Below are 23,977 nucleotides of genomic sequence, written 5' to 3'. Positions count from 1 at the left end.
GACGACAAAGATAAGATCGCCTTGATGGTGGCCGACCTCCGCTAGGGGATGGCACAATAAGAAGAAGAAGAAACTTTGTCAGTCATACGTAATTTGTTTTCATTGAAATAAGACTACAATTTACAGATGGTGTTGGTTAGTTTTTAAAATTCAATTAAAACCAAGCCACAATAGATAATAGTAAAAAAAATACTCGTCTATCTATAAAATATCTAAAATGATGCATTTTAATTATACATAACTTTGGATGTTTTATAGATAGAATAATATTTTTTATCTATTATAGTTTGGTTTAGGCAGGGCTTAATGAATTTAAAAAAATGAACCAACAATATGTGTATTTCTTAATCCAACGAAAACAAATAAGTATGAATGAAAAAGTGTGCACAATTTTATTGTATCGCCCAAAGTGTACCAAAACTGTCATGGTTTGGTTTAGGCAGGGTTTAGTTGATTTTTAAATACAAATCAACACCATCTCTAAATTATAGTCTTATTTCAATAAAAACAAATACTTATGACCAACAAAGTTTAATGTGCACTATTTATAGCGGATCTTAACAGCCTACCTCCACCTTTCGATACTGCACCACAGACTATGGCCCCCACAAGGGGGCTTACAAGGCTCTAGCCTGGGGGTGGGCTTAGGGGGGGCGGCTTGATGGGTCGACCAGTTAAGTGAGATAAACACACACCACAGATTTGCTACAATAGTAAAGAAAGTCTATTTTCTTTAAACATTTTAAACTAGGTATTTGAATTTGAACAATTTGATCTAGTCATCCAGTGGTATCCAAGAAGTACAAAACGTCCGCAAGGTAGACCTAGAGGCCGCTTGATCGATGAAATGATTAAGTTCTGCGGAAGTACGTGGAAACGCAATGCACAGGACCGAGAGAAGTGCAAGCAGCTTGAAGAGGCCTTCATCCAGCAGTGGATAGATTCAGGCTGATGATGATTTGATTATGTGATAGAATTTGATATGATAGGTATGATCATGAATATAATTAAATGATAATTCACATGTAGAATTTTATTTTATATTTATTTTTGTGTGTTTTCTGACTAATCAAAATGGCTATTTGTCAAATATGGCTATGGGTCGCATGTTACTTGACTATTTATACCACAAAAAGTGGTCGCTATCAGTGCCTCTAATACATGATGCCTTTAACCTTAGCGATAGGTAGGGGGGCCGTTTCAGAATGTGGGGGCCATGCCGCAGACAATTTGAAAATGTTAATAATTCCAAACAATATTAATTCAATGCTAATTATAATGTATTTATTTAAATTACTTTAAATACTTAGGGGTGCAAATTATGGGTGATGGCACTTTACATAGAGAGCTAGCTTTTCTAATAGGAATGGCTGAAACAACCGTCAACGCGATCTGTGTTTTTTTTAAATAAATATAATTAATATTAAAACTATGAATTAGTAGAAAATCTCCCTAGGGGTAAGGTGTAACATATTAGATAACTTAATAAACTAAATTTTAATAATAAATATGACCATAAATATAATATGTTATATAATAAGGTGAGGTCTTTTGACAAATTCACATTTTATAACATTTTTTTTACAATTGTCAGTTTATCTTTTACTTAAAATAAAAAATATTTTTCTTTTTAATGTTTTAGAAACATATTTATGTATTAATTACCTACAATGATTTGAGTTGCACCATCTCCACCCGCCATGTATATGAAGCCGCGGTTTATGCACGGCCGCCTTCCATGACGCTATAAACGTGTCAGAATGAAAAGATTTTAGTGCCACACTTCCTTGTCCCGAAGCGATGCTGCACGGGACTAATGTAGCAAACGTACACGTTGAAATTATCTCTCTCCGACCATGTCCGATTCTAATACGATCATTTATGGACCTCCACAGAGTGGAGTTTTGTATTGACAGATTGTGTTTTTTACAAGACATGGATGTCAGACACTTGCTCAACCTATTAGGCCCATACTCTGACTCCTACACAAATTTAAAAACAATATGTGTACTTGCCAGGCCGAGGATTCGTACCTGGGACCCACGACGCAATAGGGCAACGCTAAAGCCGCTTAAAAAATGTATCAAATTGCAAGCTTCGTATTTTTCCGCTAGGAGCCTCTGGTAGTTAAAAACATCATCTTAACGTCAACGGTTCTGCGCTCTTTGTTTTTAGGGCTCCGTGAAAAAATCTTTATGTGTATACGACATAAAGGGCGCCACGGAATGAAAAATTTTGAAACCAACTGGTGTCTATATATGTATATTCTATCATTTTATATTGCTTATGAAAATGCGGCAAACAATTCCAAACGTTCAATAAAGGGGTCTTATTTCGGGTACAGAATTCGTTTAATAACGACCAAACAAGAGCAAATATGCGAAACAATATTTCATTTTGCATCTGGTTAGTTTTGAATGAGTCGGAATTAATGAATTATTATTTATCCCAGAATTAACTATAAATAACGGCCTGTTAGGGCAACTACAGGGAAAGCTTTAATTATTATTTTCCGCTGCGGTATTGTAATTGAATAAATTAAATTAGCTAACCGAATGGGAAATCTATTCAACCCCGCAACGATTCGAGAAATATTCCACAATAAATTCAAACCACTCAGCATTTACGAATGATAAACTCATACAAGAAACTTGGAAAATATACATATAAATAAAGAAATTAAACTCAATGAATCAAAAAGTTTCCGTGATTCACTAGCGAAATGTACACGGAATCTTATTACAACGTTTTTCTTAGCTCGTATTCTTATTTTTCCGGTACAAATCTTGCAATCGATTTTTAACTAACTTCCCGACTAGCTAGTTAGACATTTGAAACTTTTAGAATTTATCAGAACACGATGCCAATGTATTTTTTTTAAATACTTTTAGCCATCTTTAAGTAGAATTGATTTCATTTTCAGTTAATTCTGTTTTGTATGAAAAGTTATTTCGGAAGAAATCCGTAAAAAGTAAAATTATTATTGGTTACTAAGTGGGTCCTAGCAACTAAATTATTAATATTAATATATACATGCGTTGCTATGGAAATCAATATGACATTTCAGTATTATTTCTATCAAGTACAAATTTTTTTGATCGTTTAAGGGGGGACATGCTCGACGTAGGTCAAAATTGAGTTTTTATTGTATATTCAAACCATGATCCTGGACATTCCTTAAACGTTGTATATAATCTATTTATATAATTTTGTAGCCTTATTATCATTTATATTTATTTTGACTTAAACATTTGATGACTGCATAAAGTATTTTTGTTACATAAAATAGTATTCTTTTAAACCTCTCGCTCTAATGTTTTAGAATATAGTCATATTTCTGTACATGAATGTGCAGTGGTGTTAAGATTTTTTACATTTATTAATTTTTAATCGGATTTATAAAACCATTAGTATAATTTATGACGAGATAATTTTAGTAAAATATTTACGATATATATTGATAATCTCTGTGATCCCAAATTTGACAAGAATTAGGCATTTTATTATTCAAAAAATCGGCAAGATTAACACATTTGAAGATGGTTCTAAAGATACTTATTATAAACTATGTCTTTTGCCATTCAAGTGTGATAAACATCTTACGAATAATGATTGCTTTATAATAATTATTGACCTAAGAATAAGGTAGTGTTTTTTTGAAATACGCCATTTCTTTTGTCATTCCCCAGTGATTAAGCTTCAACATACGGCCGTAGCCATAAATTGACAAACTATAATTGAAGTAGGAAAAAAAATGATATTGACGCGAGTGTTTAGACACATTTTAAAAATCGATGTATCATAGGTTCTGGCCATTTTTGATGCACGAAAATTATAAAAGAAATTTGTATAAGTAATTTGTGCTTTTTGGTATTTTTTGCTACAAATCATAAATCTTAAATTTGAACCCCTAAAAATAGGAATATTATTATGTAAGTATACATATATTCAATATGACATGTAGCGTACATCGATTCGCCGCCATTTGTAAGTATGCAAAATTCGTAGATAGGTACCAACAGAATATTCGACTTATGTAGGTAATTAATTTATTTTTAATAATACTATTAAAAAATGTCTTTTGCCGCCCCTTGAAACTTCCCACCCGGGTGAAGCTGACCCCCAGCACCCTTGCTCGACGCGGGCCTGGGTAAGGCGCTGCGGCTAAATTCCGTTCCTTTCCACTCAACCGCCTGACCCTAAGAATAATCAACTAACTTTATAATATAGAAATTATAAAAATCATATTATTATACAAAATTTCTTCTCCTATACAAAAAAAAATATAACAAAATCGGGGTTTGGAGGCGCCGGGTATCGATCCCGGTACCTCTCACATGCTAAGCGAGCGCTCTACCATCTGAGCTACGCCCCCTATTGAATGGAATTACTCAAATATCGATAAAGTTAAATACGTAGTTACATGCAAATTGACTGTAGAAAGGAAAGAGGTGTTAACCCTCAGTTTTTTCAAAATAGTTTTTTTTTGATAATAACATTGAACACGACTAATGCCTTGTTCGGACTGTGACAGTGATTTAGTAAAGTAGCGAGTGATTTGGTAAAAAACCATGTCTGAACAGACAAATTTAGTCGATTAGTTTAGTAAAATAGTCAGTCAATCCGATCCATTTTGTTCTATTATTTCGGGCGAGTAGCGATCCCCACCACCTCTCACTATATACTAAACAAGCCACAAAACAAGTCTGAACAGGCGAGTGCATTAGTTGTCGACTGCCGTAGGATGGCACAGCGTTGAAACAAAGATTACTACTCGAAAAAATATATCTTAGGTATATTATTATACTTCAATGCGACAAAAAGTCGCGAACGTGTGTTGATAGATCCGTAGATAAATGGCAATATTTCACAGAAAGCTTGTTGTTATTGAGGATAGGTAAAGAGGTACACATTATCTTATAATTATTATATATATATTATATTAATATATATAATTATTATATTCATTTATTATTCCGTTTAGGTACATTGTACACTCAGTATGAAGGATATTATGTCATGCCGGTAGGTAGTGTGGATAATTTGTTGATTAAAACTTTGATAAATAATGGAAATATTTCACAGAAAACTTGTTATTGAAAGTAGGTAAAGACGTAGGTAGGTAGGTACACAGTAGTTCATTAAAATAATTATAATTTATAATTATTCATTTATCATTCTGTTTATATTTTATAGTCAGTAAGGACAATGGAGCATAAAATCAGGGGCGGATCAAGTCAAGCGGAGGCCCTGAGCGGTAAAAATTTCGGGGCCCCCAAATTCAAGTTAGAAAAAAAGTTTTATACATAGAAACACTAATTAATTTATTAACATAAAATATAACAAAGGTAATAGAAATAAAATAAAAAAAACATGTTTTAAATAAATTTTCGTCTTGCAAATTCGTCAATTATTTTGGCAGTGTCAATTCGGTTTAAAATTTCTTGCTCTATATACAAAATTAAATCTTTTTCTCCCATAGTACTTCTCAAATAATTTTTTGCACGCTTTAAAACAGAAACGATCTTTCACCTGATGCATTAGATAAGGCGATTGTTAAAAACATATTTCTACATTTGGGAATGTGTAAGACATTTCTTTAGCGGTTCTATAGATTTCTGGTGTGGTTTTAATATTGTGCATAAAGTACCTATTTATTACCTAAACAAACTACAAAAATACATAGGTAAGCATACAAAAATGTATGCAATCACAAAAATATAATAGGTAAGTATCCTATGTAAATTAGTATTCATCAATAGGAATTTGGAGCATAAATCGATTTAATTCAACAACGCCGTTTTTGCATAGTGTCGTTTGAATTATTTTTAAAGTTACGACAGACGGCAGCACTCTCGTGTCGCGCGAATGGTGTCCGTTTTGAAATATCCGTCGCTCTCGACGCTCTGTTCATTTTGACGCGTCACTCACTAATGAACTGTATTCGGACACTTTTCAGTTACTAATTCACTAAATCACTCGCCACTCTACCAAATCTCTCGCCCGGTCCGGACCGGCCTTTACCAGTGGCGAAGGGTGGAGGTAGGCTGTTACGATTCAACATAAATAGTATAAACTAAGCTTTGTCAGTTATAAATATTTGTTTTCGTTGAACTGAAAATACAATTAAATTCGCCAAAGTCATAATAGTTCAGGTATGCTATGGGGGATCCGATAAAAATAGTGCACACTTTTTTAGTCATCCTTATTTGTTTTCGTTGAATTAAGAATACATATTACAGATGGTGTCAGCTATTTTTCTAAAATTATTCATAAGTCATGCATATACCAAGCCGTAATCGATAAAAATATTCTTCTATCTATAAAATAATATCCAAAATTATGTATGGTTTAATAGTATAATTTTAAATATTTTATAGATAAACGAATATTTTTTGACTATTATAATATACTATGGCTTGAATTGGGCAAGGTTTAATTGAATTTCAAAAACTAACAAATACTATCTACACATTTTAGTCTTAGTTCAATGAAAAGAAATAAGTTTGACTGACAAAGTTTAGGTATGCACCGTTAATGTCGGATCTTAACAGCCCACCTCCACCCTACACAAATATAACCTACTAAATACACGTTGTGTCGAAATGATTATAGCTGCAAATGTCAAATTATTATCAATTATTAGCATATTTTTTTTAAAGAAGAAATTAAGTGAGAAAGAAGACTTAACCATCATTTGTATTGATTTTCTTTAATTACATCAATAACTTACTAATATCAGATTGGGAACATAAAACTCCAAAATAATTATCTTTGTGAGCTTAAGGGGGAGGGTTGTACCTACAGAGGCACCTAGCGTTGTTTTCAGATACATATTATTAATTACTCGTAATACAGTTGAAATTGTAAATTATCAAAAAAAAAAACTCAAATTGCAAGCTTCGTATTTTTCCGCTAGGTGCCTCTGTAGGTACAACCCTCCCCCTTAAGGTTTGTATTTGTTAACTTTGACCGAAACCATAACAAAAACGTTTTTGTGCCTCCTGTAAAATTTGATTTGTATGGGTTAACTCCTTTTTCCTTTTAACCTTCGAAATTATTGTGCAAAGGTAGTAAAAAAAAAACGGAGAAAAAATGGGATTTGGAGGCGCCGGGTATCGATCCCGGTACCTCTCACATGCTAAGCGAGCGCTCTACCATCTGAGCTACGCCCCCAGTTACGAGATACTATACAAATGTAGATAACATTAAATCAATTGAGTAACTTGCAATTTCTTGCGCACAGGGCAATCAGGAAAAAAGTTTCACATTCCTCAAAAATATTAAACGAATTTATAGCGCAGTGTTGAGGACACAGACCAGATTAATAAAATAGAAATTCGAAAGCCAATCACCAAGACTTTGACTGCAATTAAGGACTAAATGAGATAAAAGCCATTAAACTCAAGTAGTACAAATCCCGTTGAATATCTTCAAAGTATACCAATTGGATTACACATTGCGTTTACGTGACAAACTACAACGCATTTAATGATACAGATATAAATATTAAAAATATCATATTTTTCTACACTCGAGAATCATATCTTCTTACAATCATACTCAGAAGGTAACAAGACACTTCCCATTATTTTTGTGTTCCCTAGTTGAGGAGTTTTGGTCATTATTTAATTATCGAGGGACCGGTATTTCTGCAGATCGTCGCCAAGAGTCCACAGCCATGATATTATTATTTATGGTAAAGCTAGTATCTAGGTATATAATTTTATAAGATTTGTTTTACAAGAAATGGATGTTAGTCACCTGACTTAACCCAGCAGGTCCATGATCTAGGACAAATCGGCGCCGGGACAACTGGGCACCACGCAATCGAATCAAATTCGAAGATAAAATAGACGTTCGTGAATTATAAGTCCTTTTAAAATATATGTTTAAGAAATTTAAATTGAAAAATTGGTGAGAATTTAAATATGCACACGTAATTAACTTGCAACGAGAAAAGAGTTCTTTTATTTTTATATAAAGCCTCAGGCATGATAATTATTCTCAATCCGCAATAAAAAAAACATTATGTAAAGTAGTAGATAGAAACTGATTAAAATTTCTCGTCTACTTTCTGTATAATATATAATATTTATCGTAACAAACGTAGGTATATTTATGTCATTCGACAGTGCGGCGTCCAATTATCCTGGATCCCAGTTGTCCCATTCCCTAGGTCCATTCTAAGGATCTAAAGTCTAAACACACATTCAAAAAGAGACACGTGAATTTGTCAGATACAGGATTCGAACACGAGACCCGTCGACTTTATAAGCAAACACTTTATCACGTTTTGACTATCGCGGACGAATCAAATTCATTGCTATTGACATTATTTTTAAATATAGGCACTATATATAATATAATTATAATATAATTAAATATAATATATTTTTAATTTTGATTGTATTATTCTAATCACCCTGTGTTGTACAGCTCGCATAAGAATAAATACATGGTCAAATTTCGTCAACTCGACTACTTTCACAATACATACCTAACTATTATTATTTAATTAATAGAAGGTGAAATGTATATCAGTATTGTATGTATAGCCATGCATATGTTCATACAAATGTTTGCATTTATTCGCATATATTCGCACATTGGACCTATCAGAGATCTGCATACACATTCCCAACAACAATTATTGTATAATATAAACTATTGTCCCTACACAAAAAATAGCTGTAGGTACACAAATATATGTATATATGAAACTCAACGAATGGCCACACTTGCAAAACTTTACTATCAAATTAAATGTAGTTTGGGTGGATACATGTAAATTGTACGTGTGCAGTTCACTGTGAGCTATCGTACCTACTGGAAACAGATGGTCGTATAGGATGGAGATAAAAAAAATGACGCATTGTTCGGGGAGCATTTCACGAGCACCTACTTTTGAATCACTCAGAAGTTTATATAAATGCATATATAAAACACCCACGATTGCCGCGCGGCTTAAGCGTCGGCTAATAGCTTCGTGGGTCATAGGTTCGAATCCTGGGTCTGGCAAGTACAAATATTGTTTTTTTTTAATTTGTGTATGAGTCAGAGTGTCGATCTAATAGGTTGAGCAAGTGGCTGACATCCATTTCTCGTAAAAACAAAAATCTGTTCATACAAACCTCCACCCTGTGGAGGCCCATAGGATCCAATTAGGATCGGACATGGATTTGATTCTATACGGCCATCTGTTTTCGCTACAACAACTCATGGTGAACTAACGCGAACGCGAACTGCATACATACTTACAATTTTTCGGATACGAGTTTGGGTAGTCCACATCATAAAAAATACTTCAATCAAAACAACACTCCAAGAGACCACACGTCGCGCTCTTTCTAGTAAAAACGCTCCCAACGTGTCTAGACGAGAAAACCGACATTAGTATGTATACACTTTTTTCCGTAGCGGCAGCTAAATGTGACAACATGTGACATCATAAAGGAATCACATTACTGGTATTTAGGAGGTATGCTATTTTTCGCTTTGTATGGACACGAGTTAGAAGGTATTAATAATACTTACAATAAAAGAATTTTACATAATAATAGTAAATTCAATAAATAATTACAAGATAAAAATAACTTTTATATACCTACAACGTTTTTAAATTTTCTGTTGAAACATATAAACTTGACTTGACTAGCTTAAACGATCAAAAAAAATGTACTTGATAGAAATAATACCGAAATATCAATTTGACATCTCATATTGATTTCCATAGTAACGCACGTATATATTAATAATTTAGTTGCTAGGACCCCAGCCCCTAGCAACCGATAATGGTGTCGAAATAACTTTTCATACAAAACAGAATTAACAGAAAATGAATTTGTAGGGGGTCGTCTATGTGAGGGCCAATGGTATGGTGATGAGGAGAGTGATGAGAAGTCGTCGTCGTGATTATGAAGGGTGCGAGTTTATTTAAATTGCATAAGTACAGGTGTACAATTGTTACAATAATGTGAATCACAGCACAGAGCGATGTGCTTCGGTCGAAAACTTACAATCGAATAATTCTCTTTTTATCAATCATGACGTACTGATTATTATTTTATCAACTTATAATTATGTAATAATTAGGCTATTAACTAACTAAGTGAGAACAGATATACAAAGATTATTGTCGCGGTAATTGATCTACAGAGTTAGCTATAACTTGATACCTACATGGAAATGCCTATTAATTCAATTTGTAATATGTAATATCGCCATAAATTCAATTCTACTTAAAGATAGCTAAAACTATTAAAAAATGCATTGGCATCGTGTTCTGATATATTCTAAAAGTTTCAAATGTCTAGCTAATCGGGAAGTTAGTTAAAAATCGATTGCAAGATTTGTACCGGACAATAAGCCACCAGACAAATAATAATACGAGCTAAGAAAAACATTGTAAAATCTATCTTTTTACCAAAATGGAATTTATAAGTTTTCCAAAAAAGACGAACGAGATTTTATTAACAGCTGATGTTTTTACGATGAATCGTCGTTTAACCATTTATATGTACCCACAGAAGACTAGAATTTTGGGTAACAAGGACTTAAGTCTATTGATAAAACATGGTAATGACTACTGAAGAGAAAACAAAACAACACACAATTTTGATGGCAATAAATTCACAACCTTACTGTTATTAAAACGTATAAAAAATAGATTCAGTATATAATAATATTACTACGTATGCCATCAGTGATACACAAGCAGGATCCGTGAAACACTGAGGTTCCGCAAGCCAAGAAAGGTACAATTTAAACTTTAAAACCTTTGAGTTAAAAGGGTTTGTCGTGACCTATTTGTAAAATAAATGAACATTTGGAAAGTTTAGCTTAGTTAGATAACGTGTCATAGTTATTATAGTAGCGAAAGTTTTCTTTGAGAGTAAAATGTTTGTAGTACCAGCGAAAGAAGAACTAAAAAATTAGGCGCCTACTAAGCACTGTTCCTTTTCGTTTTTGCCGACGCGTTTAAAAAATCCACGCTAACGTTACTGTTAGAATATAATACTTCCTAAGTGTCATTTAAAAACCCTTTCAGCAGTGAAATCTGATCAAGTCAGTCAAATAATATTATATTATTGAAAGTGACAAAAAACTTCAGGTGCATTCGATAGTAGCTAAGAAATTTACTTAAAATTTCAGAGAAGAGAGGATTTTCCAAAGCTCAATTAGATATAAATGAAAAGGAAATCAAGATGTATTTTTTTCTTTATTCTCTAGAAAAATGGATGTTTTTTAAATAACAAAAAATAAGTGAGAATGTATTTTAATAACACGAAAATAATAAATAATAATTTAAAAATAATATTTAACATTTATTTTTAAATTTTAAATTTATATATGGAATAAAAAATATACCTACTTTTGAATATTTTTGATACAAGTTAATCATTTTCATCTTTTTAAAATGTAATTTATCAACGTGTTTAATTTAAGTGATGCCTTCAACAATTATACAGTAGCAGTGCACTTCATTCGCACCCGTTTACACGTGCATGGATTTACCGCTGACATTACGTACTGTCGCGGCCATAACAAGAAAATGCACGTGTAAACATATCATATTATCATGCAAGTTGTAAGATTGCATGCATCAATCAAAAATGTTCGGAAGCTTCTGAATTTTCACGCGACAGTTGGTATTTGTTCTACATCTGCGCATGTGCAGTAGAACGATAGTTTCGCCACTATCGCCAGTAAATAACGAACTACACCACACAGACTCATTCTCGCCCTGTCAAATAGTACTATAAAATGTCAATATCGCGTCTCGCTTACTCAGACTCACAGACTTACAATAATGAGATTGGCGAGATAGTCAGCACTTTTAGCCGGCTCTCACATCTAAACTCGCAGACGGCCGCACAGCCATAAATCAAACCTTCCGAGAACGTCGATCCGGTGTTTCATAGAAGACCGTGCACATCTGCCTAGCGACAGTCCCACGTAATCTTCGAAACGTATAGATATTTGGATGCGGCAATCGGCGAGCCGGTATAGAAATGACCAATTTATTCAATGGTGTTCGTACGCGTCCCGGCGTTTTCGGCTCGTAGCCCGAGAAGCATGCAACTTGTCGATTGTTAGATGTTTTTTTCAAACTAAAAAGTCGCATTCGACCAATCTGCGGAGCTCCATTTGGCAACGTGTGTTTTGTGAATAACGATGACGTCACATCGATGTATTCGATACTTTGCAGGCGCGACGAGCTTTGATGTGAGAGCCGGCTTACGTGTAAACAGTTATTATCGCGATAGTTTAAAATACACACTATTGCTGCAAGTAAATCCATGCACGTGTACAGGCGCTATAATATCATAAAGGGCACAGTTTTCCCAGGTACGTCTATTACTTTACACATTTACTTTGTAAGTTATCTCTCTGGACTTAATGTGTATCATAGGTAAAAGCTACTTGAGATTTTACAAAGTAATATGTCAAGGGTTCCTGCAGACCAAGTAGGTTGTGAATAGAGTTGGGTATTTCCCGAGAAAATTTCAATCTCGAGATTCGGGATTTTCCGAAATGATGAAATTTTCAATTCTCGAGATTCGGGATTTCCAGAAAATAATTCTCGAGAATTCTCGAGAAATCGGGAAATTTAAAAAAAAAACTTGTAAAAATCCTAAAATCTGTGTCATTGGTTAAAACAGACAAATTCCAAAAAATGTGATTTTTTTTATTTATGTAAGAAGACAAACAAAATAGAAGTAGGAAAACAAAAATAATTTGAAACATTACTTATTAAAATGGAATTTCAAAAAACACAGACTGTCAATCGCTGCGTATGACAATCGCGTACGCTTTTGAGACACAAATTTCCCTGATGTTGCTAAAATTACGCTCATTTTGATTCGACGTTGTCTTAATTGTGTTAAACGCCCCGATCAGTCCTTGAATTTTGTGTTTTCTGTCCACTTTTTCCATATAGAAAATCTTTTTTTCAATTAATATTTGATAATAAAGAAATCCCGAATCCCGAGAAAAGATTCTCGAGATACGGGATTTCCCGAAATGTTAAAAATTTCCGTTCACGAGATTCGGGAGGGAAAATCCCGAAAATTTCTCGAGAATTCCCGTTGGGAAATTCCCGAAACCCAACTCTAGTTGCGAATCACTAGTTCAGATTGTACCTACACTTTGAATGTGTGAGGAAGATTCGGGATTAAATTTATGAGTTTTTATATGGTCCACGTAGGCCACTGTAAAAATTGTTGAGCTTTAGAACTAACAGATCACGTTCCCTGTTTACGAAGTCTTTTATGACGTCACGCTTCCTGAAAAATGGTCAACGTCTAACAGAATACAATTTCGCGTAGATTTATCTCTGCTTTACTGGTACTGGAAACTTAATATACTACACACATGATCAAATTAGATACTCACAACCAGTGGCGGCTCTACCTTAAGGGTTCATAGGAACCATCCCCACATCGTTCTCATGACAAAAATATACGTCCGATATATATTTATCAATGTCATAATATACCTAACTAATTACATGATTAAATAATGAACTATTTAATTTATTTTATCTATCTAAACCCGTCGCAATTTTATAAGAAATATTTATTATTATTATTATACAAATAAATAAAGCAATGATTGTAATTTATATAATAGCACAATGATAATTACGCGGTATTTAAATAATTAATTAAATTAAATATGCCCTGTTTTACATTGACACCTATGTATAAATTAAGAAAGCTGTGGTGTCTATTTTTTGCTGACCGCGGTCACTCAGTCTCATGCTGTCACCGCGGTACAAATCTCTTTCTTCGAAGGATGTGAATGCATTAGCGTTCGTATACGCATGCTAGGGAGCGAATCAAATAACCCCTAGATGAGTAAAAACTTCCTTGTTCTAAACTGATAATGGTAAGTCTATAATAATAATTATTATTAATTAAATTAATATTTTCAGCACGCTTTTTATATGTGATTAAGTAACGACCTAGATAATCATATTATTTATTCTAAAAAAATACTCATTTCCTCGTTAATAAAATCATAATACTATAAGTAGCTTGGCACATAATGTATAATATGAGAAAGTAGGTTGGTATGTATATTTAATACATAGCACCTAGAAAGTCGTCGAACCGCCACTGCTCACAACTATAAAGTATCTAATGCTTTTTGAGAAGACGATGTTTCATTATAATGGGTTTAATATCTGGCGCCTAATACTTGAAGTTCCTGTGTCCAAATATATCAATATTCAGGCGATCGTTTTATACCAGGCATGTCGGAGTCGTGAAAATATAAAAAAAGCATGTAGGTACCTATATTCAGTTGCAATATAATATGATTTCATTGAGATTTTGAAGGGTGAGTATTAATCATTCCCCAGTGGCGAAGACTCCATAGTGGACGATTATTTAAAGCCTACATTTATAATAATTGCCTATTAACGTCATTATTTATTTTTATGTTCTATAAAAAACCATAATTTGCCGAAGACATCAGCTGTCTATAGGTAGATATGTATTATAAATTGATTATCGACTTGGTAAACCAGATGGCACGTAGCAATTCCACTAATACGTTTACAGATAATTTGGTACATTTCACGCATACAACACACACTAACGATTACATAAGTGAACATACATAATTTTGAAAAACACTTTCTTAGAAAATATATTATAACCAATGGAAAAAATCTTTTTGAAAAAAGTAAGCCACCCCGACAGGGTTTGGAACCCTGCATCTCCTAGGTTTACGCCCCGTCCGTCGCATTTACCTATATGCTACGCAGTGACATACTGATTGAGACAAATTGTAACTATTGGCCTTTTCAATACCTACTCATCAGCGTTCTTCTAAATCAAGCTACTCTGTATGTTCAATAATCAGAATGGTACATTCTTAAATCTTGTGAATTATTCGTTGAATAAAATAAATAGTTAATTATAGATTACATAAGTATTGGAAAAAACTCACGCACAAAATATCAAAACCTGACATGTTTACAGTGGTGTGTTTATATAAATATTTACGTGATGGGATTTGATGCAAAATGGTCCCTTCAACAAAACGCTGAACTATCAGGACAGTAGAATTTCCTAGCCCTTGTTCGAACGCGGTTACTTATACTCACATTACTTTTTATATCTATTTTAATGCACGTTGTCTTTTTTTCGTGAAAATGTCTATTGTAAAAAGGTAAAATATTATATTTTTTGCTCAGTAAAATTGACAACAATTTCAATTCTTGTAAATATGGATGTCCTAGGAGTTTCTTTCGGTTACCTACCAATGCCCGCTTTCCTTCAACAGGCACCCTTCTTCACCGTCATTCATTTTATTTTTTCCGACCATGTCCAATCCTGATAGGATCATATGGGCCTCCGCAGAGTGGAAGTTTGTATTGACAGATTTTGTTTATTACGAGAAATGGATGTCAGCCACTTGCTCAACCTATTAGGTCCATACCCTGACACACACAAATTGAAAAACAATATGTGTACCTACTTGCAAGACCCACGGCTTTATAGTCCAACGCTTATGCCGCGCGGCCACCGTGGGCGTTCATTTTATTAAGTATAGTATTAACCACATGGCCCCCACATCCTGAAGCGGGCCCCCAGGCCACGATATTTGGCGGGCCCCCCAACCTATCGCTAAGGTTAAGGGCAGTGTAATGTTCTATAGTAGTGTTTCCTAAATAATATTCCGTGGAACTCCAGGGTTCCGCGTAAAATAAAGGGTATTCCGTGTATTTTTTAGCGATTTTTCGTATTATTAAATAAATCAGCTTGAATTGTCTGCACTCAGCATCATATTATAAAGCACTGAGCGCGACCCTCTTTTGTGATAGCCAAGTAACGTCTGACCCTCCGCCATGTTGGATAAATAGTCATATTCATTAGTTAGGAGACACTAAAAATAATTATAAAATAAAATACTACTGATCTATTAGAGCTTATAAATTTACGGTGTGTTTATCTCATTTAACTAGTTGATCTGCCACGTTGGGCCCCTCCTGAGCCCGGGCCCCCAGGCTAGAGCCCTGTCAGCCCCCCTTTGTGGGGGCCATGATTAATGAATCTTACATGAAAGCAGTTTTCAAATTCATTCACGGCTAGAAGATGTGAATCCTTGCGTTTTAAACTGATGTGCATTTTCCTCTTACCGTCGCCCAGTTGAAGAATAGTTTGACCAATTTACGAAAATGCAGTGATATTCCACACTCATTTTTCGCTTCAATATGTTTTTGTAAATTTTTATGAGCATACCCGTAAAGTCACAAAATACGAAACAAAAAACCACCGACAATCCGCATTTTATTTACAGACATAACGCTCCGATAAGCTCGCGAATTTGCATCGATGAAATTCATCGAATTTCGAACAGCAGTAGCGTGCAATAAATCAATAACTTACTCATCGACAGTCGCCGTATCCATTACTGCGTCCGCATACGCGATGAATTTTTCGCCGAAGAAGGATTTAGTAAGTAAGGGGTGGACTGTGATCAATTTATAATTTTTATTAAATTCATTTTTTATAAGACCAGCAAAGTTAAACATGGCAAAACATGATATGTCCGTTTGTTGCAACCGCAAAATGAGTTAAATAATATAATATGTACCTTCAGACTCGACAAGATAATATCAAAATATAGTAAGTATGTCTATGTCTTATAGGTTGGAATAATAAATGTAATATGTCCATTGTTTGAATTTCTTTCGAAGTTTAAAATTTCTCTCCAAAACAATTTATAAAAACGGACATATCGTGTTTTGACATAATACTACAGCTGATCTATTATATTATTGGGCTTCACAAAAAAACAAATTAAAAAATTTTTTAAATTTTAAAAAATATTAAATTTAAGTAAAAGAGGATTTCAAGACGTTAAATGCATTTGCATTTTTATAAGAATCGATGTTTTTAAGATAAATATAAAAAAACAGTTGAACTATGAATTAGTCAAAAATCTTTACTGTGCATTAGAGAAAGCTTTATAGTTGCGCTTTTGGAAGATGTTTGTGCATTACGGATTTAGGGGGGGGGGGGGGGTCAACAGGGTGCCAGACACTGATATTTCATGTTGAGAGGGCCGGCGCGCTCTGGAGCTGGTTCGGTGTTCACGCACTCATGCACTGGTAAACAGACTGTTCGGAATGTCACTATCACGGTTACACTTGGGTTTTGGGATAAATGATAATGACAAGTTTAGGGTGGATGATTATTACCGTATCAGATTTGGTGCAACCAAGGTTGAACCGATGCGTTTTAGATGAGTCACACTGTGGTCAACGCGGCCTCGTTCGTATAGTATCAGATAGAGCGCGATAGTCTAAACCAGTGGTTCTCACGTGAAATTTAACTGTGAACTGTGACCGCACAATTGACATTGACAGTTCTATAGAAACGTCTGGTGGCCGCACCAAATTTCACTTTTGTTGTGATTGAAATAATTAAAGTTAAATTTAATTTAGGTACTAAAAAAATGGATCAATTTAATCCATTTAATAAAAGACATTTGAATATTTTAGTACATAATATCTATTTATTTAAAAATAATGCAAATGGAAATTCCTCAATACTCCTTTTTTCCAATGCGAGCCACAATATGGCTGCTTCTAAGTTGACATTAAGTACCTACTTGGTCACGATCCGTGGCGCACCCAGGGGGTGGGCCAAGGGGCCTTGCCCCCCCCCCCCCCCCCCAAAATATTGAAATTGAAAGCCAATAGATTAGACAAATAAAAACACGGCAAAAAATGATTTGAAATTCTCCAGCACCCTCTTTAGAAAAATTTCTTAGATTTTAATTTCTAACACAAAAATTTCGTAACACTAATGTCGGGTTTTTTTAGAAACTCAATCTCTAATGGAAATGTCAAAAAATTCTCGGTGTCCATCCGAATTCCGGAGTGGTGTACACCAGTGGCGCACCCAGGGAGGGGGGGGCAAGGGGCCCTGGCACCCCTCAAACATGAAAATTATCAGAATGATTTTAAACATTGACATCGAAAGCCAATAAAACGCGGCAAAAAAATGATTTGTAATAATTCTCCAGCACCCTTTTTAGAAAAATTTCTTAGATTTTAATTTCTAACACAAAAATTTCGAAACACTAATGTCAGGTTTTTTTTAGAAACCCAATACCTAAGGGAACTGTCAAAAAATTCTCGGTGTCCACCCGAATTCCGGAGTGATGTAGGTCATGGCTGGGGAGGGCTGACAGGGCTCTAGCCTGGGGGCCCGGCGTGTCGGGTTGACCAGATAAGTGAGATAAACACACATCATAAATTAGCTTTAGTAGTAAAAAAGTCGCCTGTGGCGCTATTACACTTCATGGCCATGAACATTTTCAATTACTTATATAATTGTGCAATATATTTTTTGAATATTATGTGTTGATACTCTACAGCTCCATTATTAAAGTAGATGTATGAAAAATCGCAAATAATTCACTGTATAAGTACCCTTAATTTGAACTAAAATACAATTTGAAAAACGTTAATGTAGTGTTTCACACTGCATTTAATCTTAGCGGTAGGTAGGGGGCCCGCCAAATATCCTAGCCTGAGGGCCCGTTTCAGGATGTGGAGACCATGGTATAGGTACACCGAGTGCAATAGACAAAAGACCGATAAACGAGAAATTAAGCTGTGTAAGAAAAAGAGTCTATGGGACTAATTTACATTCTCCTCCTTGGGCCCCCCCCAATATTAAATCCTGGGTGCGCCACTGGCCACGATTCATTTCCAACAGTGACGTCCCGTGGGTGTAGGCAGATTGAGCGTCGCTTGGGGGTGGCAGTTACTGGAAGGGCGGCAAATTGAGGAGAAATATCTACCTAAACTTAGTAATAACGAAAATATCTTTCCATTAAAAATTCAGCTTACTCAACAAACATAAATAACAAACATAATGTATTATATAATATAAAAGGTTTAACAGTACTGTAATTTTTTTGTTGGGTTTGCGATGTCTAGTTTACTTCCGTTGCCCTTCGGCGTCCTTGGTGACCAGAAATGACACGAGCAGATTTGCGAATAATTACAGTTTATGTTTTATTAGTAATGTAGCCATACAACACATTTCTTAGATATTGGAGTCATGAAAGGATGATAAAAAATACTTTATAAAGATTGAGGCGGCATTTTGGCGCGGCTAAGGGGTGGCATTCTGTCTAGGGACGTCACTGATTTCCAATAACGCATATTTAACGTTAGCCCAGTTAATTAAATTAAATAGGCACTGAAAATGATGTTGGTGGTCGCACATGAGAACCACTGGTCTAAACTTTAACAAGTAGTGTATTGGGGTATAGCCTATCTGAATTACCTATGTTAATTAATCTGTTCTGTGATTAAAAACATCGTGAATCAGAATACAAGTCAATTTTAGTCAACGGTCACAAACATTGGCTGATAATACTTTACATATTATTCATGTTGTTTTAATTTAATAAATACTTGCAAATGTCAGTTTACCAACCTTTAATATCTTTTTTTAATCCTCATAATGTAGGTAGTTAATCTATAAATGAGTATTATTTCCATATCGCCAGGCTATTCCACCGCAATATTTTACTTTGGGCGTGTTTATCATGTTTATCCTAAGGCTTCGAATCCTTACCAAGAAATATGAACGGTTGGGGTGGCATTCAACCTCTGCTGTATTATTAGATAAGAAATACGTAAATGCGGACAGTGGCGTCGCGTGTGGTAACGCACTGCTTAGGGGTGTCACATTCTGTGGAAGCGCAAAAGAAAATACAATTTTTGCGAATACGTTTTATGAAGCTAAAGTGGTGACAAGAAAGTGTCCGGATTGTAAATATTTAGAAATTGATTAAACAAGTTGGTATTAAAACAGAGTTTTTTGTTAATTCTATGAAAAATAAGGTAGATGTGTTACAATCATGGCCACCACAAGGGGGGCTAACAGGGCTCTATCCTGAGGGCCTGGACTCATGTGGGGGCGACGTGGCGAGTCGACCAAATAAGTGAGCTAAACACACATCACAAATTTGCTCTAATAGCAAAAAGTCGCTTTCCTTTAATAATGATATGTGGTTGTGCGATATAATTTTTAATTGTGTGTCATTACTTGATAACTCCAAGCGGATGTAAGTATTAAAAATACCCTTAATTTTACCACGAATACCATTTGGAAAACGCTATTGTAGAGTGTCATACTGCCTTTAACTTTGGCGATAGGTAGAGGGACCGACAAAGATCCTAGCCTTGGGGCCCGCTTCAAGATGTGGGGGCCATGGTTACAATCCTCGATGAGAAAGACTTTCTCGTTCGAGACAAATTTTTTGAAAACTAAGAAATTTTTCAAGTCGCAATGGCCAAGTGCTGTAAAAACATGCAACCACATCCCTTTCATTAAATTGTTTTTGTAGGCTTCACGTTTAGTAAGTTTTTCTTATTTTATTTTGTTTGTGAATAAATAATTTTTGAATAAATAAAATTAATATATACTCGTAGGGTAAGCCAGTTTCCGTTAAATTGTGTTCCGCGAGCGGAACTATATAAAAAGTATATTATATAGTTTAAAATACATATTACATATTATTATGTAGCTGTCATTGGATTCCTGTGACCCAGATCTCAATTATAATATTATTTATTAAATATTAATATTTTCACGTAGAATCAGTCAGTATAATAATGATTTGGTAATATTATGAGATAGCGGATCTGCAATTTGTTGCATAATCATTTCAACATATTATTTCATTGTGAGCTGGTCAATAAATAGCGTGTCATAATAATTGATTGGACGTGTCACTCGACTACAAGTTCCCCTTTATGAGGAATTGGAAAAGTCTCAACAATAATTGGTCGCAATAACATTTTGAAGCAACCCTTTTTGCTGTCATTAAAAAACATGTATATTTGTAGGGTGAATACCCTACCATCCAGCATGACTTGGCAGGAAACCATTAATTTATAACTACAATGTATCTTGCAACATAATATTGTTAAAATTTCAAAACAAGCGATTTATGTGAGTCAATCAAATTTCAACAGAAATCCCTCGGGGTCGATCCACTGCTGGATGAAGGCCTCCCCTAGCTATCTTCACTCTTCTCAATCTCTAGTTCTTTGATGCCACTTACATCCACCTAACTTTATGAGCTCTGGTTTTAGGGCGCACTTGTGGGCGTTTAATGCCCTTTGGGTACCACTGTATGACGGCATTTGTCCAGCGGTTGTCTACTCGTCGAGCGACATGTCCAGTCCATTGCAATTTCCATCTACTTAGCGACATCTACCACATCCCGTACTCTTGCTTGCTTCCTTATCCATTGGTTTTTTTTGTGAGCTTTGCGCGTTATGTACAAAACACACCTTTCCATGCGATGTAGAGCTACTCGTAATTTTTGGATTTCTCTTACATTAAGAGTCCATGTTTTACATGCATACGTGAGCGTCGGTAGCACATATTAGTTGAACACTTTATGCTTAAGAGACAATGGTAAGTCACCTTTGAAGATACTATTCAGGCGTCCAAATGTAAAGATTATGCTTACATTCAAATTTAATAATATTGAGTTTATAAGGGCGACATTTTTGTTGGCTAGGCACGCCACTGAGTGCAAAAAATAGGTAAAAAAAAAACCAAAAAAATATTTGATTTCGCCTATTCATATCTTTAAATCGTCATAGAAACGTGATGCATACCTTACCTATTCATACAAAGGTAGTCACGCAATAATTATTTGAACTTTGATATTTAGGTCCGGTAGGTATACAATGATTATTAGTGTATCCTCGTACATAGGTAGGTACCTATTATTATTACTTGGTTTTTCAAAAAAGTTGTACTTCTAATCTAAGAATAAAATTGAAGTAGGTAGGTATATAGGTATCTTTTGATTTTGAGATATTTGTCATTTCACCAGCGTTTTGAATAGTTTCGAATTATTTGAATGATACTCGACCACAATATAAGTAATAGTTAGCGAGTATTATTTTTCCAATATTCGATGCATGGCAGACTTCTTTCGCGAATACTATCTGTAAGATATCTTGGCATTACGTTTGACAGTAAGCTGTCATTTAGTGGTCATATAGCTATCATTTGTAAAAAGGCGCTACAAATGTTGGGCTTCGTCTTGCGTACTTACCGGGTCTTTTCGGATGCTATTGTTTTAAAAATTGTTTATAATTCCTTAGTGAGAAGCCGGCTTGAGAGTGGGTCGATTATTTTGGCCCCGCATCAGTTGAAATATGACCTTATGGTGGAGCGAGTTCAAAAGAAATTTTTGAGACTCCTTTATTTGAGGTTATATGGATACTATCCGTGGCTTTATCCGACTGACTTTCTCTTAGGTATGCTTACATACTGTAGTTTAAGTGCTAGAAGATATCAATATTTGGCCACGTATTTTTTTCGACTTATACGTGGTGTGAATGAGAACTCTGCCATTCTTGGTAGTATTGACTTGTGTGTCCCTGATAACTATCTTAGAAATCGGGAGCATCAGTTGTTTGTTCTCCCGAGGAGCAGAACTAACCTGCCATTGGTGATGCCAATTGGGAGGGTAATAACTCTGTTCAACCAAATCGCTTCGGATTTTGATATATTCCATCTACGTGAGGATGAGTATAGGTGGACGTTATTTTATAAATTCTTAAAATAGGGTCTGCTTAACTCATCCGGTGTACTTCCTTGTACCTATATACTTCATATTTTTTGTATTTACACATTTATACGGTAGAATTACTTAATACTGATCTATCTCTTTTGTTATGTACATAATACTGTTTTAATAATATTTCTTTGTTTCTAAATGTCATGTTGTGAACGTCTTAAACTTATAATTTGTAATGTCCACAATATGTAAAATAAATAAATTGAAATTGAAATTGAAATTAGGCTTACAATACGTCCCGGTTTCACATATTATTGGTCCAGGCGTCCCGGCCGGTTTGGCATTTTGTCCCGGCTGTTGTACCCCGTATGAGTGATTGTGAATAATAAATTGTCATTGTTGTAAAATATATAAATATTTTCATATCCCAAATCTAATTATTCAAACATTTTCACGAGCACTATACAGCGATGTACCCAACCTAGTAAAAATTATTCAATACAATATGTCAGTGGCGCATCCTGGCACCCCTAAACATGAAAATTATCAGAATCATTTTAAACATTGAAATTGAAAGCCAATAAACTATACCTTTGGTTTAGACAAATAAAAACACGGCAAAAAAATGATTTGTAATTATCCAGCACCATTTTTAGAAAAATATCTTAAATTTTAATTTCAAACACAAAAATTTCGAAACACTAATGTCGGGTTTTTTTAGAAACCCAATCCCTAATGGAACTGTCAAAAAATTCTCGGTGTCCACCCGAATTCCGGAGTGGTGTAGGTCATGGCTGGAGAGGCTCTAGCCTGGGGGCCCGGGCGGGGTGTGGGTGGCCCGGCGTGTAGGGTTGACCAGATAAGTGAGATAAACACACATCATAAATTAGCTTTAATAGTAAAAAAACATCGCCTGCAGCGCTACTATACTTCATGACCATGAACATTTTCAATTACACAATTGTGCAACATATTTTCTGATTATTATTGTCCATACTCGACAGCTACATTATTAAAGTAGATGTATTAAAAATCGCCAATAATTCACTGTATAAGTACCCTTAATTTGAACTAAAACACAATTTGAAAAACGTTAAAATAGTGTTTCATACTGTCTTTAATCTTAGCCGAAGGGAGGCCGCCAAATATCCTAACCTGAGGGCCCGTTTCAGGATATGGGGGCCATGGTGTAGGTACACCGAGTGCAATAGACAAAAAACCGATAACCGAGAAATTAGGCTGTGTTGTGTTGAGTAGGTTTGTGTATAAGTTAAATGCAATAATACCTTTTTTATCCATTTTCAATTAATATTTTGAAACCTCAATAATAAAAAACCAAAAATCGATGATAAACATTCGGCGAAAAGAACGACTACACCCACTAGTC

General features: G+C 34.7%; 2 non-coding genes across 2 annotated transcripts; both read right to left on the bottom strand.

The window, feature by feature from the left end:
* Nucleotides 1-4,302: 4,302 nt before the first annotated feature.
* TRNAA-AGC (transfer RNA alanine (anticodon AGC)) lies at nucleotides 4,303-4,375 on the bottom strand. The gene has a single exon. It is a non-coding gene; the product is annotated as a tRNA-Ala (tRNA).
* A 2,728-nt stretch (nucleotides 4,376-7,103) lies between these two features.
* TRNAA-AGC (transfer RNA alanine (anticodon AGC)) lies at nucleotides 7,104-7,176 on the bottom strand. Its single transcript has one exon. It is a non-coding gene; the product is annotated as a tRNA-Ala (tRNA).
* Between the last annotated feature and the right edge of the window lie 16,801 nt (nucleotides 7,177-23,977).

The sequence above is a fragment of the Rhyacophila brunnea genome, unplaced genomic scaffold, assembly GCF_057557595.1.
Source record: "Rhyacophila brunnea isolate RB1 unplaced genomic scaffold, BYU_Rbru_1.0 scaffold_22, whole genome shotgun sequence".
NCBI lineage: Eukaryota > Metazoa > Arthropoda > Insecta > Trichoptera > Rhyacophilidae > Rhyacophila > Rhyacophila brunnea.
The sequence above is the reverse complement of the archived record's forward strand: the minus strand, read 5'-3'. Positions and strand labels throughout refer to the sequence as shown.